Raw genomic sequence first — 17,647 nt, 5'->3', positions numbered from 1 at the left:
ACTGATTAGCAGCTACCACTATGTCAGTAGCACTATACCTGCATACTAAAAGGGGCATGTTAACTGCACACCGTATATGGGTTATTTCCTGTGGGAATGTTTTGCTTGACAAAATGTCACAGGCATAGTGTACCTAACGGCAATCAGAAAAATGGTGTTTAATTTCCCTAGTTTGGCCGAATAAGTCTCAATAACAGCATTATGGCCTTTGCCCTGAAAAGTTTGGGCACCCCTGTCCTAGATAACATTTTCATACTTATCAATAAAATGCCTTTTAAGCCACCAGCAAGCAAGAAAGTACTCAGAATAATTGTGACTACTTTTTCACCTACTTTTTTTAGTACCTTTTCAATTGCAGAATACTGAAAAGTTATTTTAAACAGAAGATGAAAAATGATCTCCTCGGAGGAAACTAAGGAGAAAAAGTGAATTGAATAATGGCCCAACTATTGCTTATTCTTCAAAGGGGTTCTTGGGGGGGGGGGGGGGGGAATTTGAAAATAAAACAGGACACTTACCTGGGGCTCCTACCAGCCACCTGCAGCTGTATGTTCCATGCTGTCCTCCAACGATCCTTCATTCCCTGCTGCCGGTCCCGGTGTAATTGTGATCCCAGTAAGACTGCGCCTGCGCAGCAAGCTCCCGATGACGAGAGCGGGAGCGTGCACTATTCGTTTTGTAAGACGAATAATTGACCAGTGCCGGCGGCGGGGAACAGAGGATCGTAGGAGGACAGTGCGGGACATGACACCTGCAGGGGGCCGGAAGAAGCCCCAGGTAAGTGTCCGTTTTTATTTTCAAACATCCCCCCCCCCCGAGAACCCCTTTTAAAGATCTAAAATCTTAAAAAAGGTCTGAGTGAATTTCTTTGTAACTCTGCTAAGGTTCACACGTAGTTGGGTTGATGGGATTTTTCAAGCTACCTATTCTCATTATTTATCATCACACTTTTCTCCAATTAGTCATTCAGGCAATTTAGAAGCATTAAAGTAGTCACTTGGCGGCTGCTTGGTGCCATCATGTGCTTGACACTGAACATGAATCATAGAAAGCAAAAGTGAGATTTGAGATCAGAAGGAAAGTTAATGACAAGCATGTAAAAGATAAAGGCTATAAGGCCATCTCAATGTAGCTTGATATTCTTGTGGTAATAGTTGCAAATATTATTATGAAGTTAAAGGTCCATGAGGCTGTAGTCACCTTCTCTAGACATGGCCACAACAGGAAACATCCTTGGGATGGGCAGAAGGATTGTGAAAATGGTGGACAAAAGCCAAGGACAACATCCTAAGAGATGCAAACTGGACCCCAAGGTTAAGGCCCATCAGTGTCTAATTTGTTATTTTTTGTTTAAAAGTGGGCTCAGTGGAAGGAGACCCTAGAAGACTCCCATTGCTGAAGGAAAAACATAAAAAACAAGTGAAAGTGGCTAAAATGCTAATTTATAAGCCACAATGCTCCACTGAAGAATAAATGACACTTCCAAAGCAAATATAACGAAATGGAGAACAGAGGCGCCAAAAGGATAAAATCAACTATTAAAAAGTTTAAAAATGCTTTGGAGGCAGTGGTGGACTTACCTCCTACAAGCAGACACAAGAAGCTGTGCATTCAAATCAAGTTAATTTTATTGGTACACTCCAAGGGGATATTCGCAACGCGTTTCGTAGGCCTAGACCCACTACATCAGGCAATGCCTGATGAAGCTGGTCTAGGCCTGTGAAACGCGTTGCGAATATCCCCTTGAAGTGTACCAAAAAAATTAACTTGTTTTGAATGCACAGCTTCTTGTGTCTGCTTGTAGGCGGTAAGTCCACCACTGCCTCCAAAGCATTTTTAAACTTTTTAATAGTTGATTTTATCCTTTTGGCGCCTCTGTTCTCCATTTCGTTATATTTGATATCCACCCCTGGTCATATGGGATTCTCAGCGTCTTCTTTTTCAAAAGTACTTACTGAAAGGCAGTTGCTCAGTCCAATTGGCAAAACAGCGTGCAAATGAGTAGGGACGCTGGCTGGTATTATTGTATAGATCCTTGCCAATGAGTGCATTTGTAAAGAACAAAGGAAATGCTGAGAACCCTCCATGAGGAGATGGAGTAGTCCAAAACCTGCCAGATCTATCAGAATTTTACTGCTTACTGAAAGCAATATCAACATAGGAAAAAGGTGTATCATATTTTTCAACTGGAAAATATTTACAGCTTTATATATAACAAATAATGATGAATGCCAAATATTTTTTCCATTTCAGAGACAATTATTGGTTCTTTTTTACCTGGGAAGGTTATTACCACATTCATCCATGACTGTATCTACAGTACTTGTAGGATACAAGCTGTGATATTCCTGAAGTTGTAGTTTATCGTAGCAGGTCAGGTGTGCTGTGGGCCCAGCAGATTGCTGAGTATAAAGTGAACCTCATATGATTTGTGGCTCTGCTCTGTTTGCAGTGAAAGCAGTTAGCATACTTTAGCTTTAGTTAATCATTTTTGAAGGAATCTCAACAAAAAAACAACCTATACAATGGAGGGCGATGGAGGAGAAAACCTTCTGTATTTAGGTAATTCGCAAATGTCCAAATGCTGTATAGGCTATGATCAACTTTAAAGAAGTAGCAGTAGGGTATTGTACCGTGTTAGCCATCAGTAAAAGCAAGAAGTTTTAAATCAGGATGATACCATTTATTGGCTAACTACAAATGAATAAGAATAAACAAGCTTTCGGCCTTGCAGCCTTTGTCAGGTTTACAAGCTGGTGGTACAGACAGCTTATATACATGCAACATCAAAAGGGAAAACAGATATTTTTTTCAAGCATAAATACGTCAATAAGATGCCTTAATTCAAACAGACCATCTAAATGGGGTAAGATAAGGATCCTTGTTTACTCCATTGCTCACAGACCTGGTATTAGGATTGACCCAGAGGTATCGTAAATTCTTAGTTCACAAGTTCAGCTAGAGTGGCCTAGACAGTTCAAATATCATCAATCTCATACCAATATAGAAAGTTGTTGTCCTTATTCAAACCCTTCTGCACAGCTTTGAACCAATTTATAAATTTTGTTTCTGCTATTAATCGGTCATTTGACGTTTTGAAGCCGCCCTTCAGGGCAGTGACACGAAGATCATCCATGCTGTGTCCGTTGGACCGAAAGTGTGTAGCAACTGGGAGTCCAGATTTGGTATCATTAATAGTGTGCCTGTGTCCATTCATACGTTTGCGCAGAGTTTGTCCAGTTTCTCCCACGTACATAACATTGGGACATTTAGCACACATGATCAGAGAGAATCTGTACTGTGAAAATCTTACATAAACATACCAGCCTGTTTGTTGACTTCTCCTAGCCCCCTCTGTGACATTTTCGCTGCTCCCGCTGCTTTCTTGGTGATAAAATCACTGTTTTATTCATTGTTTTTGTAAACAATTAAGTTGGCTGCCAATCAGGAAATACATCAGAGCAGGTGCCTGTTTGCAGAGGCTCCTCTCAAATGTGACTTGACTGCTGGAATGTTACTCCACTTGTTGCCTTACTGCTTGTCTGGGCTCTGCACTGATTGCTCTGCGCTCACAGCTGTTCACAAGATCACAGCTCTATGAGCCTGCAGACAGGCTGGCTGTAAGCAGAGAGCTTGCCTGTGACTCATACACACAGCACACAAAGGAGAGCAGAGGGGTGTGTGGAGGGGGCCGTGCATAACTTCTCCCTATCACAGCAGAGGCAGTGCATTCCTCTCTGGGTCAACAAAGCTTGACAAAGAAAGAAGATTAGCTATATTACAGAGACAGTGCAACTAGAAAAGGCTGCAGTAATCCAGACCACATTACAACAGGTATAGGAACTTATAGGATAGAAGAAATAAGGGTGAAAATTTTGTTACAGAGTCTCTAAGTAGATAAATGTTAGTGTATAGTTCTCTATAGGGAACTGTAGACAAAAAAAAGCAAAGAATATGGGTAACCAGTCCACTGACCAGACAGGGACATCATTTATCAGAAAGTAAATTATCGTGTGAAATGTAAGTGTATTTTCATCTGCTTGTCGTGAGTGGGTAACTGTGTGCTGCACAAAGAGATTGCACAAGGGTTAGAACTATGTAGGAGCAATAACAGTGGTAAAGGTCCTAGTTCAGATTGGCATTATTACTCAATATGTTGGAGGTTGAAGAGGTTTTTTTTCTTATTTTAATACAATAATTAGACATTTCACAACTTTAGGAAAAAAAACACATTTTTTTTTTCCATTTTGCCGGATGGCAGCAGAATGCAAAAACTGACAGTCAAATTAAACCTTTTTATTGATCTGACTGTGGTAGCTGCAATGCAAACCCCTAACCTGCATGATCATTTCCTGTGGTGAAAACGCATCTGCTCCGAACTCCAACTGGACACAACCCCTATCAGAGCTGACATTCCAGTGTCTGCTCCCATTGGGCTGTCTGTGATCCTTCTCAATGTGAACCGAGCCTAAATATGCACAGCTCTATGGCAACAAAAAAGACCAGTTACTGTAAATAAAAACAATCATATTTTTACACCGTCATTACCTTTTTTATCTTGTGGATAACAGGTTAGTTCAGTAAAAAAGTGCAGTAAAAGTATAGTTGGCAAACATGGTATAAAGGCCTGGTTGCCTTGAATTATTGCACATTGCACTGGGCCCTGCCAGTGTTTGCACAGCCATATGCTGTACACATACACAGCGGATTACTTAGGGCTTACCTGTTTTCTAATGAGTCCATCATGTTAATCATATTGCTTCCACATTTTATGCCTCTTAGAGCAGCAGAAAGCAGCTTGTATTATGCAGCCCAATCACTTCTAGACATTTCTTAATAGATTTGATATCTATATTGAATTTTATAAAAAAAAATATATAGAAGACAAGGATATATTAGCAGGGGGAGAGGATCCGTTTATTGATTACCACAATGTAAAGCACATAGTTTTTTAATATCACCAATGAAGGATTGCCCCTGGGTGACAGCAGCACAAGCCTTGCACCCCTTATTGCTTCTTACTGGGACATTGCATTATAGTGGACAGTGCATATAATGCAACCAAAAACAAAATATGCAGTGGCATGCCGTGTAGTGCACACAAAGAAGAAACTTACCAATGTGCATCTTCATTGACTATTACTGTGCATGTCATGGTGTGCTCTTCAAGCATTGCAACTGATGAGGTGAGAACTGTTCAAAGATCTTGAGTCACTCCGTATTACATAGTGCTAAACGGTGTCCATTACAATGCAACGTGTTAGTGTGAAAGTACCATAAGCTGTAATGGACTTCCATTATTCTTAATGGACACAATCCGTTTTTTTTTTTGTTTTGTTTTTTTTCACACTGCACTATTCATGACACCAAAATCACTACACCACAATCTCCCTTGCCTCAGGTATATCTTGTCTATGTTATATGGTGTTACTACCCCATTGGAAAACAGTGACAACCACAGGTTCCATTTAAGCGGGCTTCAGTGTCATGTAACATATGAATAAGTATACACTGCAGTACAGCCTTACTTGTAAGTTAACAGACTGAAGAGAGATTAATAAGTTTCCCCCACAGACCTCTGTGATTGTCTCACATAAGTGAAACCGACAAAAAAACAAAAACTTAAAGCGGTATAAAACCCTGACATAATATTCAATTTTGCTCTGAGAACTGCCTTTGCATGTTATACATAACTGGTTTTATTCATCTTGTATTGAATGTCTGTCTGTGTTCAGGAGAGTCTGCACAGTCAGAGAATGTGTCACATTCCTCACTTGATACAATTAAAGAGACTCTGAAGCGAGAATAAATCTCGCTTCAGAGCTCATAGTTAGCAGGGGCATGTGTGCCCCTGCTAAACCGCCGCTATCGCGCCGCTAAACGGGGGTCCCTTCACCCCCAAACCCACACCCGCAAACGTCAGTCGTAGAATTGGTCGTTCCTGGAGGCAGGGCTAACGGCTGCAGCCCTGCCTCCAGTCGTGTCTATCAGCGGCGGATCGCCGCCTCTCCCCGCCCCTCTCAGTGAAGGAAGACTGAGAGGGGCGGGGGAGAGGCGGAGATACGTGCTGACAGACGCGCGTGGGGCAGGGCTGCGGCGGTTAGCCCTGCCCCAACCAGGAAGAGATCCCCCGCTGCACCGAGGGGATTTGGGGGTGAAGGGACCCCCGTTAAGCCACGGGATAGCGGCGTTTTAGCAGGGGCACACATGCCCCTGCTATCTATGAGGTCTGAAGCGAGATTTATTCTCGCTTCAGACTCTCTTTAAGTAAACACAAGATAACATTATCTCCAGTTCCGATGCGTCCAGCTTTCTCTGTACTGAGCTTGCAACTCCTGTGATTAACTAATTTAATGCTGTTCTAGTAAAAAAAAATGGTGGTAGTATATAATATGCTGTAAATAATATTTTAGAGCAAAGAATAAATGCTGGGTTTCAAAAAGTCATAAATCAGAATACCTGTTATAATAAGATTTTTCAACCTAACAGAGTTGATAACCTTATGTAATTTGCATTTCCTCCTTCTGGATTATTGTGGTTTACTGTGTCATGTTGAAAGGGGGTCTTGTTAGCAGCCTCAGGCCTCTTTCACATTAAACAAAGCGTGCAGGAGCCAGTCTCCTGCATGCGTTGAATAGGCTGCAGCATGTCGTTGGGAATCTGCAACGATGAGTAGCGGTGGTAGTAATTAACCCGAAGGGGGAAACGCTGATTCCCGACGATAAAATGCTCCCTGGTGCGTCGTACCGCAATGCATCGAGATGCAGCGTAGGGTGTGAAAGCTAAAATGAAAGTCTATGGACTTAATCATTTTACCTTGGTAAATGCAAAGTTTCGACTTTGCGTTGAAACGCTGAAAAAGGGCTGTAGTGTAAAAGAGCCCTAAGAGAACTGGGATTCATAAGTGCAACATTTGAAGATAGCTTTCAGGATTTCATTTTAAAAGCAAATGCTTTTTATGTGACATGTATTAGCCCCTCAACACACACACACACACACACACACACACACACACACACACACACACACACACACACACACACACACACACACACACACACACACACACACACACACACACACACACACACACACACACACACACACACACACACACACACACATTCTTATGGTCCCATTCATCACTTCTCACACCTTTCAGGTCATGTAACTTAGGCCCCATACACACATCAGACCATAGTATTTTGAAAATGAAAGATCACAGACCAATCTTACCACCCTTCATGTAGTATGAGAGCCATACTCTACACAGTCTTTTCTATGGAGCTGAACTCCACATCAGAAAAAAATCTTTGCAAGATGCTGCACACACAGATGCTGTACAGACACAAAAGATCAGTATCTGCAAAAGATCTGTTCCTGCCAAAAATCCATTCCTGCAAATTGCAATGATAGTCTATGAGATCTGCAGATCATCATACACACATGATTTAACTGACATTCATCTGCAGATCAGATCCACCAGGATAGATTTTCAGATCTGCAGATGATTGCTTGATCTGCAGATGAATGTCAGTTAAATCATGTGTGTATGATGATCTGCAGATCTCAGACTATCATTGCAATTTGCAGGAATGGATTTTTGGCAGGAACAGATCTTTTGCAGATACTGATCTTTTGTGTCTGTACAGCATCTGTGTGTGCAGCATCTTGCAAAGATTTTTTTCTGATGTGGAGTCCAGCTCCATAGAAAAGACTGTGTAGAGTATGGCTCTCATACTACATGAAGGGTGGTAAGATTGGTCTGTGATCTTTCATTTTCCAAAGACTATAGTCTGATGTGTGTATGAGCCTTTAGTGTGGGTTTGCTGTTACCCTTGAAGGACAACTGAAGCGAGAGGGATATGGAGGCTGCCATGTTTGTTTCCTTTTAAGCAATACCAGTTGCCTGGCAGCCCTTTTCATCCTCTGCCTCTTATACTTTTAGCCATAGACCCTGAACAAGCATTAAGCAGATCAGATGTTTCTGACATTATTTTCAGATCTGACAAGATTAGCTGCATGCTTGTTTCTGGTGTGATTCAGACACTACTGTAGCCAAATAGACCAATAGGGCTGCCAGGCAACTGGTATTGGTTAAAAGGAAATAAATATGTCATCTTCCATATTCCTCTCCCTTCAGTTCCCCTTTTAACTACTTTAGCATTTTGGATGTATATGATACATCCAAAAGGCTGCAGGAGCACTGCTGCGCGCTCTCGCTGCCAATCGTGCGTTCCTGTGCCGCTGCCTGTTAGCCCGGAGATCAATAAATGGGAACGCAGTTCCCATTCATTGATCTAAGTTCCCTTAAAAAAAGTTTCAAGTCCTTCTTATACTTCCTGGAAGTGAGAGCGCTCGCTTACAGGAAGAAAAAAAAATTGACCATCTTGTGGCCAAATAGTAAAACTACATCTACATTTTTTAAATAAAATCACAAACATTTACATTTAAAATTAACTGTTTAGCTCCCACACAACAAAAAATACCCAAATAAAATGTTTAATTAAAAAAGAAAATTAAATTACAATTTAAAAACAAAACAAAAATATAAATAGTTACCGTAGGATCTGAACTTTTTTTAATATGCATGTCAAGAGGGTATATTACTAATATTTTTTTAAATGATAAGCTTGTAAATAGTGATGGATGCAAAACTGAAAAAAATGCACCTTTATTTCCAAATAAAATATTGGAGCCATACATTGTGATAGGGATATCATTGAAATAGTGTAATAACCAGGACAAATGGGCAAATAAAATATGTGGGTTTTAATTATTGTTGCATGTATTATTTTAAAGCTATACTAGCCGAAATCTGAGAAATAATGAATATTTTCTATTTTTTTCTTAACATTCCCGTTAAAATGCATTTAGAAAAAAAATAATTCTTAGCAAAATGTACCACCCAAAGAAAGCCTAATTGGTGGCGGAGAAAACAATATATATATCAATTAATTGTGATAAGTAGTGATAAAGTTATTGGCAAATGAATGGGAGGTGAAAATTGTTCGGATGCATAAGGTGAAAAATACCTGACGGCTGAACTGGTTAAAGGGACTCCGAGCACCTCTCATGGGTATGCCTTTAAGCCAGACGACTTCCAACAAAGTCGTGCTATGATCCCTCTGGAGGAGACTGTTGCAATGGCCATGTAGAACGGCGATTCATGCATCAAATGAAAGAGGAGAGCACAAGCTAAAGAAAGGTATGAATCTTGAAGTACTTTGCAGTACTGGTCGGAGTCCCATAAGAGGTGCTCGGAGTCCCTTTAACCACTTCACCACTGAGGGGTTTTACCCCTTGAGCACCAGAGCAATTTTCACCTTTCAGTGCTCCTTCCATTCATTTGTCTATAACTTTATCATTACTTATCGCAATGAAATGAACTATATCTTGTTTTTTTCGCCACCAATTAGGCTTTCTTTAGGTGGGACATTATGCCAAGAATTATTTTATTCTAAATATGTTTTAATGGGAAAATAGGAAAAAATGTGGGAAAAAATTCATTATTTTTTAGTTTTCGGCCATTATAGTTTTTAAATAAAGCATGCTACTGTAATTAAAACCCATGAAATGTATTTGCCCGTTTGTCCCGGTTATAAAACCATTTAAATTATGTCCCTATCACAATGTTTGGCGCCAATATTTTATTTGGAAATAAAGGTGCATTTTTTCAGTTTTGCGTCTATCCCTAATTACAAGCCCATAGTTTATAAAATAACAGTGTTATAGCCTCTTGACATAAATATTTAAAAAGTTCAGTCCCTAAGGTAACTATTTATGCATTTTTTTTTATTGTAATTTTTTTTTTCAATTACAAAAAATAAATTGGGGAGTGTGGGAGGTAATTTTTGTGTAAAACTAATGTATTTGAATATGAAAAATGCTTTAGGGTGTAGTTTTACTATTTGGCCACAAGATGACCACAGTAACTTTTTGTTTATGCAACCTGCAAGCGTCGGAAGGACGCTTGCAGGAAGTGCTATGAGGCTGGGGAACTTTTTTTTTTTTCACAATGATTGCGCTGTTTCTCATAGAAGCAGCGGATCATTGCAGGGCTTAGATCAACGAATGGGAATGGTTTTTCCCGTTCATTGATCTCCGGGCGAGCGGGTGGCGGCGTGCACAAAAGCGGGAGTGCATGCATGAGCCAGCGGGAGCGTGGGCAGTGGCGGGAGCGTGGGAGGTGCGGATATCTCCGTGCCTGGGGGTGAAAGGATGGAAAAAGGGACGGAGATATCCGTGCGGCGGGGGGTAAAGTGGTTAATGATGCTTCAGCAAAAGTGGTAGCTACTTAGGAAAAGGACTGTTATGGCCAGGCAGATGTCAAATTGAACTTGTTGTTTCCAGTTTCCCATGAAGCTTATAATTCCATGAGTTTTTCTTTTGATGGTTATTATTTTTTTATGACAAATGCCTTCCCGATGTGCTGCTGTTTTTTCTTTTTGGTGAAAGTCGACTTCATTTTATTTTATATTATTTGATTGGTTTTCTTTTTATGGGACTTTCCAATTCCCTCATTTGTGGTTTGTTAGTAGGTATTTTTACGATCAATTGTGAGTTATTTGGGGTTCTGTAGAAAACTGTCCTTCCTTTCTCTTATTTCCTAAATGTGTCTCTTATTTCCTAAATGTGTCTCTTATTTCTGTTTTTCTTGGAGGAAAGTGTTGCTCAAAGAAATGCAATCCTTTCTGGGTGTATTCAGTTTTGCTACCAGTGCAGAATTATCTGTAAAAAGTTAGGTAGGGCCAGGTGTGGTTTAAAGTCACCATTTCCCACGCTATCAACTTTTGCCTGCAATGTTGTTTGCTATGATTTGTTTACTTATTGCCTTACTTTGTTTATTTTATGCTGGGTACACACGATGCGTTTCCGCGTTCGATGCGGCGCTCGATTCGCATCGATTCGATTATTTCCGACATGTCCGAATCGCGTTTCGATGGATCGTTAGGTCGATTTGCCATACTTTACATGGCATTCGACCTAAAAATGTGAGAAAACGTGGAAAAGCCGCCGCGGGTGCTCAGAGCAAGACGGCTGATTCCGCGTCTAACGCGGCCGTCTGCACGCATAAGCCTACATCTGTCGGTATGGCTGAACGCGGAGAGGCCGCCGCATGCTCTGATAGCGGTGCGGCTGGTTCCGCGTCCAGCACAGCGGATGCATTGCAGCGCATGTCTAGTGTGGCTGGGACTGATGGTCCACACAGGTTCAGAAGGACGCGCGCGCGCTGAGAGGCAGAGCTTTTATGACAGTCAGAAGGGAGTCAGCTGACTAAGCCGGTCAGCTGACAATTCAACCAGTTCCCATTGGTCCAGCACTTAGGGGAGGTGCTGGAGAGCGCTATAGTATATATACTGGGTGCTGGTCATTTCTCTGGTGTCTGCCGTTGCGATCACTACGTGGTAGCACTCAGACCTTTTTGTCAGAATCTGTGTTATTCTCTAGACCAGTTCCAGGGTGTTGATGACCAAGAAGCTCACACCCAAGACTAGGAATACTGTATCATCTGTGTTATTCTCTAGACCAGTTCCAGGGTGTTGATGACCAAGGAACTCACACCCAAGACTAGGAATACTGTGTATCATCTGTGTTATTCTCTAGACCAGTTCCAGGGTGTTGATGACTACGGAGCTCACACCCAAGACTAGGAAATAGCTTTACCACCTAGTTATATTCAGACTAGTTCCAGGGTGTGGATGTACGGAGCTCACACCCAAGACTAGGAAATAGCTTTACCACCTAGTTATATTCAGACTAGTTCCAGGGTGTGGATGTACGGAGCTCACACCCAAGACTAGGAAATAGCTTTACCACCTAGTTATATTCAGACTAGTTCCAGGGTGTGGATGTACGGAGCTCACACCTAAGACTAGGCATTGTTGATTTGTTATGACCTTCTGCTTTCCTGACCACTCTCCTGATCTCTGATTTGGTACTTCGCTATATCTGATACTCTGTTGCCAAACCCTGCTTCCCTTAGGATTCCGTGTCTGTCTCCTGTCTCTATATCTGATCTGTCCGTGTGTTGCCCACCTGGCCTGTCCGACCTCGAGAACTATCTCTCTCGTTAAGAGAGAGTTCACAGTCTGTTAGTGACATCCCTCTATTGGTGTCACTCACACTCTAGTCCTTCCCCCTCTCAGCCTGACTCCTCCCCTTTGGGAGCCTCAGGCCAGTGGAAGGAACCTGTTCTTTGGGCAGTATCCTTACTGCCTTGCACCCTCTATACGGGTGCTCTCCTCAAAGTATTACTGTTGCACCAAACACTCTTATTACTCAGGTGTCCAGAGGTTAGAGATATATCTGATTATCGGTGATACTGCAGATCATCAATAATCAGGTATATATCTGTATTCTCTGTGATACTGCAGATCACCGATAATCAGATCCTTTCTGTGTTACACCGATCGTTACAAAAAATAATCGAAATGCGCTCGGAAATGCTGGGAAATCGAATCGAGCGCTGCATTCGACGCGGAAACGCATTGTGTGTACCCACCATTATGTTGTTTGGATTAGGTGAGCACATTCCAGGGGTTTTGAATAATATAGATCAGGGCTTCCCAACCCTGTCCTCAAGTACCACCAACAGTGCATGTTTTGCAGAAAACTACAAACATTCTCAGGTGAGGTAATTCGTGTCTCAGCAGAACTCATTAACTACCTCTGTGGATTTCCACAAAACATGCAGTGTTGATGGTGCTTGAGGACAGGGTTGGGAAGCCCTGATCTAGATGATTCTTTATATTGTCTACAGATGGCCTGATTCAGTTTACTAGCTCCTTATGTAGACAGTGATGTTTAGGCTTTGTCCGCTGCATTGATGGATATTATGAAGAATTTTGTTAATGTATCTCCTCTTGCTTGATCCTCTTACTGAAGTTCTTGGACCTCATGGGGTATTTTGTGAATAATTTTGATGTTTCTTCCTTGGATGAACTTAGTTTAAACTTTTATTTGTTCATTGCTGCACAAAGCCATGCTTCATGTCCACATTTACAATACATTTACAGGCATTTCCTTTTACCTTAACTTTCTGGTAAACCTCCCTGGAAAATAGTAAGGTTAAGTTCATTCCCAATGACTTGATGCCAGTTACCCTTAATATGTTGGCACAGCTATCTCAGGCTACAAAAGTGATGTACATTTCAAGTCATGAGAATGCTTTATTTAAGGCAGTCATTTTATTGTTTTTTGTTTCAGCCATAGGTTTGGCTGATCTAGGTACTCGGAGGAAGATCCCTTGGGCGACATTGCTGGGCCGAGGTAGTGCAGATACGTACTTAGCCTGCCTGTTGCCATGCGAGGAGGCAGAGGGCCGATGGAGTGGCTCAGATGTGACATCATATGTCAAGCGGGGAGTGGGTAGAATAAAGCTTGGTTTAGTGAATAAAGCTTCGTGAATTTTCTGCACCTAGAAATACTGATATTTTGATAACCTAATCAGAAGTATTTGAGTGAAAGAGTCAGGTTTGAAGCTTTGTGGCTGCTACAAATGTCCATCAAACTGTTTCAGAAGATTGCAACCTACGGCACAAGCACTCAGTAGTGCAGGAAAAGGCCTCTTTATCGGGTACTTTACAAGTTATTTATTTGAGATTAGCGTATCAAGAAGCTTACATAAAAAAAATCTACAGATATAGAAAAACATTTGTCCCTGGAGAAGGCACAATAGATAAATATTAAACGTTATCCTCTCTCCCCCCCCCCCCCTTTTTTTTTTAAATACGATTTGCTACTTACCTCGCCTGGCGGCACCCACATTTCAAATGGGAAGGGAGACACACTGCGCACTGATTTGACTGATAAAGTGTCCCTGCGTTCAGCAAATCGCATGTGCTCCAGTAACCGAATCGAAGCTCATGCAATGGATGGGAAAGGCCTTGCTCTTTAGACTAGTGAAGCAAAACTTGGAGGAGTTATATAGACGGTACAATGACCTTGCTCTACTCTGCAGGCTGCTATTTAGTAAAAATTGCCCTTTAGTTTCAGAGAAATCATTTGTGCCAGGAGAAAATGTAACATTTCAAATAGTAACATGCATAGAGCAGTATGTAAGCTCTAAACATTCTTTGACCGAAGTATATGTAATCTCTCTTTAGCACAGAAATTCCTGAAAGAAGAAATATTTCTCCGAGTTAAATCATGCCATAAAAGGACAGAGCTCTTTTGGTGAGCAGTCAGACCTTTATTGTAAAATAGACATATTTCTGCAATACAGAGATAGTATATTTTCAACTATTAAATGAAAAATAGCTTTGCTAAAAGCAGTTGCATGTGCAGGTGTATTTACAGTTCCTGAATGTATTTGGACCTATGCTTCCTAAATTAGAAAAATAGGGCATATTTACAAAGATATAATTTTGGTTCCAAAATATTAGTCATGTTACTTGTGCCCAGTATTCTAAAGTTTAAACATGAAATGTTGATAGGGAACAACTTAGCATTGTAGTGTGAAGGTGTGTATACATGCATGAGTACTGTCACCACAGGGATCGTAAATTGATCTCTTGTGCAACAGTTCGGGGTCTAATGCTGTACAGACGTTTCACTAGCCTTATAGGCTAACAATGGGTTCTGGAGGGGTAAGGAGTTAGAACAATGGACTAGGCAAGCACTCGGATGAGATCATCCAGCAGTCCAGATCTCTTGCTGATGCATCAGAAGGTATTGGGGGCTAATATGTACACTTACAGTAATAGAACCAACCATCTAGCATGTGTATAAGGCATTAGCCATCTATCTGGCTGTTTTTGAGCAAAAACCACCTTGCAGCCTGTTCATAGGGGGAATTGTTAAAAATACAGCCAGGTCCCAACAGAAGTGAAGGCCAGGCAGCAGATGAATTGACATTTCTAAAGCATTTGGTGGATAACAACTGTAGGATAATTGAGATTGTAAAACAGCTGTTACAATTCTGCCTTCTTAAAACACACTGGGCCATATGCAATTCATTTTTTCACTTGAGTTTTCTCCTAGGATATAATTTTTCATATTCGATTTAAAACAACTTTCCAGCACGTTTCAACTAAAAAAGTACCAAGTAGGTGAAGAAGTACTATCAAAATTATTTTGAGTATTTTCTTGCTTTCTGGAAGCTTAAAAGTAAATGTATTGACAAGTTTAAAAATATCACCTTTGAGAAAACCCAGGAGAAAAAGTAAACTGCATATGGGCAACTGTATTTGGAAGTGTCCACATTCACATTAGTCAAAAGTAACACCCATAATGCATAACTTAAAGTAAACCCAAGGTGCAAATAAATTGGTGAGATATACAATTAGTATGTCCTCCTAGTGCTAGAAATTACTTTTCTAGACATCTCATGGTTTATTTTATGTATAATCATTTACAAAGTAGATTTCATATTTTATTTTCTCTGCTCAATTGTAGTGTCTCAAGCATCCCAGAGCAAAAATACATGAACTATTGACCTTTTTTTTTATCTATCTCTTGCAACGAGAAGAAGCCCAGTTATCTGCTTAGAATAGTGTTTTGTAGCTGTAATTTGCTATCAGTGAGGGAATCTATAGCCAGACTGGGTCCCAACTGAAGAAAAACTGTCAGTTGCATAGCTGGATATTCACTGTTTCAAGCATGGAAAAAAGAAAAGTGACACAGCATATGAGTTTGTGTTCTTGCTATTGTATATAGACATGTCTATCTCAACATGTCACATGTCATCTTGGGTACACTTTAGGGTAAAGGAGTAAATATGAAAGCTTTGCTTTGTCTCTCAAAGGTCAGGTGTAATCCTCAGCTACTGGTTTATAGCAGTAGCTCATTCATTTACAAAGTCAAGAAATGTTGTTAGAAATCATTGATAATTGTTAATGTTATCCTTGTACAATACTATTGAATCCCCACATTACCTATGCTCAGCGATTCTTGGGATGTCTTGTTGATAAATTAGATGCACTGTAAGAAAAGGAATGTGAAATGACTTACAACTACAGGAAATCATTCTATAATTTAATTCAAAACCCTGTTTAAATTTTCATTGCAAAAACTGCCAGGCTCTAGGAAAATAAGGACATGTTCCTCATTCGAAACAAGCAGTGGTGTTTTTTATAGAACAACAAAAAAAATCTCAATTTCAGCATTTGATATGTTGCATAGAGAGGGTTTAAATGATTTACAGATTATTGCATCATGTTTTTATTGACATTTTACATTTCATTTCTGGAAAATTAGTTGTACAGTATATGCATTATCTTGTCCAGAATATAAACAGAAATGCTGAAAACTGTCAGTGTACAGTGTGTGTTATGTGTGTCCTTGTATGTGTGTTGTTCAGGCGTAATTACAGTCAGGACCGGATTATCCCACTAACAATTCCAAGCACCTGATTGGGCCCCTGTCAAAGTCTAAGGGGCCCCATCAGCATGTAATCCAGCCCTGGTATCCTAGCTGCTGGGTCATCACCATGACTGTAATACCAGCAAGGCTCCTGTGGTCCTGCTGCAGGATGTGGGGGGAAGGAGAGAACGTTGGAGAACAGAGCTGCTTGTTTTTTAACTTCTAAAGTTCTGCTCCCCCCTTTCAGTTAATAGTTTAGCCCTTAGACGCTGCTGAGCTGTGGCTGTGTGTTGCCAGGCAACAACAGGAAGCTGAGTTCTGCTCTAACGGAAGCAGCCCTAATTTCCTGCAGCATTGCATTGCATGTCTCTGCTCTGGCAGTTCCCCTGCACTGTATGCCCTCTCTCCTCCCATCACAGGAATATGGGCTTCAGCATGAATCTGGAGAGGAGAGCAGGCATATCCAGAGCAGGCTTACAACAGGCTTTCCACCAGCTCCAGCTTCTTCTGAAAGGGCCGACTGACACTCTCATGTTACCCCTTCCTGCATGATTCTCCTCCTCTCTGTCTCCAGTCCCAAGCAGCTCTCTGGCAGGCAAAGATGGTGAGAAGGACAGCAGGCAAGCTCTGCCCTGTCACAATGATGGCTTCCTTTTTCAGTAACTTTCATTACTTGTACACCCAATCTACACATGTATTGTTCTGTGCTTCTGGGACACATTCTATGTCTGGAAGATTACTGCATCTAGTTTGATATTGGTAGCCACAGAAGTATTGCACAGGCTTATGGATTACCAGGGGTAGAGAAAACGAAGTTATGACTTTCAGAGCACTCAAAATATGATTGGATTATTTCACATAGCTTGGTGTGTTGTGGTGGGACAGAGACAGATTATTTCACAAAGCTTTGTGTGTTGTGGTATGACAGGCAGTGTCTCTGTGTGTCACAGTGTGTTACAGTGTGGCAGGCAGTGTCTCTGTGTGTTACAGTGTGGCAGGCAGTGTCTTTGTGTGTTACAGTGTGGCAGGCAGTGTCTCTGTGTGTTGCAGTGTGGCAGGCAGTGTCTCTGTGTGTTACGGTGTGGCAGGCAGTGTCTCTGTGTGTTGTGGTGTGGCAGGCAGTGTCTCTGTGTGTTAGGGTGTGGCAAGCAGTGTCTCTGTGTGTTAGGGTGTGGCAAGCAGTGTCTCTGTGTGTTAGGGTGTGGCAAGCAGTGTCTCTGTGTGTTACAGTGTGGCAAGTAGAGATGGGCCGAACGGTTCGCCGGCGAACTTTCCCGGAAGTTCGATTCACCCCATAATGCTCTATGAGGGTCAACTTTGACCCTCTGCATCACAGTCAGCA

At 41.3% G+C, this 17,647-nt stretch overlaps 1 protein-coding gene across 5 annotated transcripts in view; it reads left to right on the top strand.

Moving 5' to 3' along the window:
• The window catches only part of RNF152 (ring finger protein 152), a 46,097-nt gene that overhangs the window by 9,181 nt on the left and 19,269 nt on the right, over positions 1-17,647 (top strand). Inside the window, exon 1 of one of the 5 annotated variants that reach the window (XM_068236750.1) lies at positions 16,639-16,909. The exons of the other annotated variants lie outside the window; for them this stretch is intronic. The gene's annotated coding sequence lies outside the window, so the exon portion shown is untranslated. Of the gene's footprint in view, positions 1-16,638; positions 16,910-17,647 lie in introns of those variants that run through there. 5 annotated transcript variants of the gene reach the window in all.

This window comes from Hyperolius riggenbachi, chromosome 5, assembly GCF_040937935.1.
Source record: "Hyperolius riggenbachi isolate aHypRig1 chromosome 5, aHypRig1.pri, whole genome shotgun sequence".
Lineage (NCBI taxonomy): Eukaryota > Metazoa > Chordata > Amphibia > Anura > Hyperoliidae > Hyperolius > Hyperolius riggenbachi.
The sequence above is the reverse complement of the archived record's forward strand: the minus strand, read 5'-3'. Positions and strand labels throughout refer to the sequence as shown.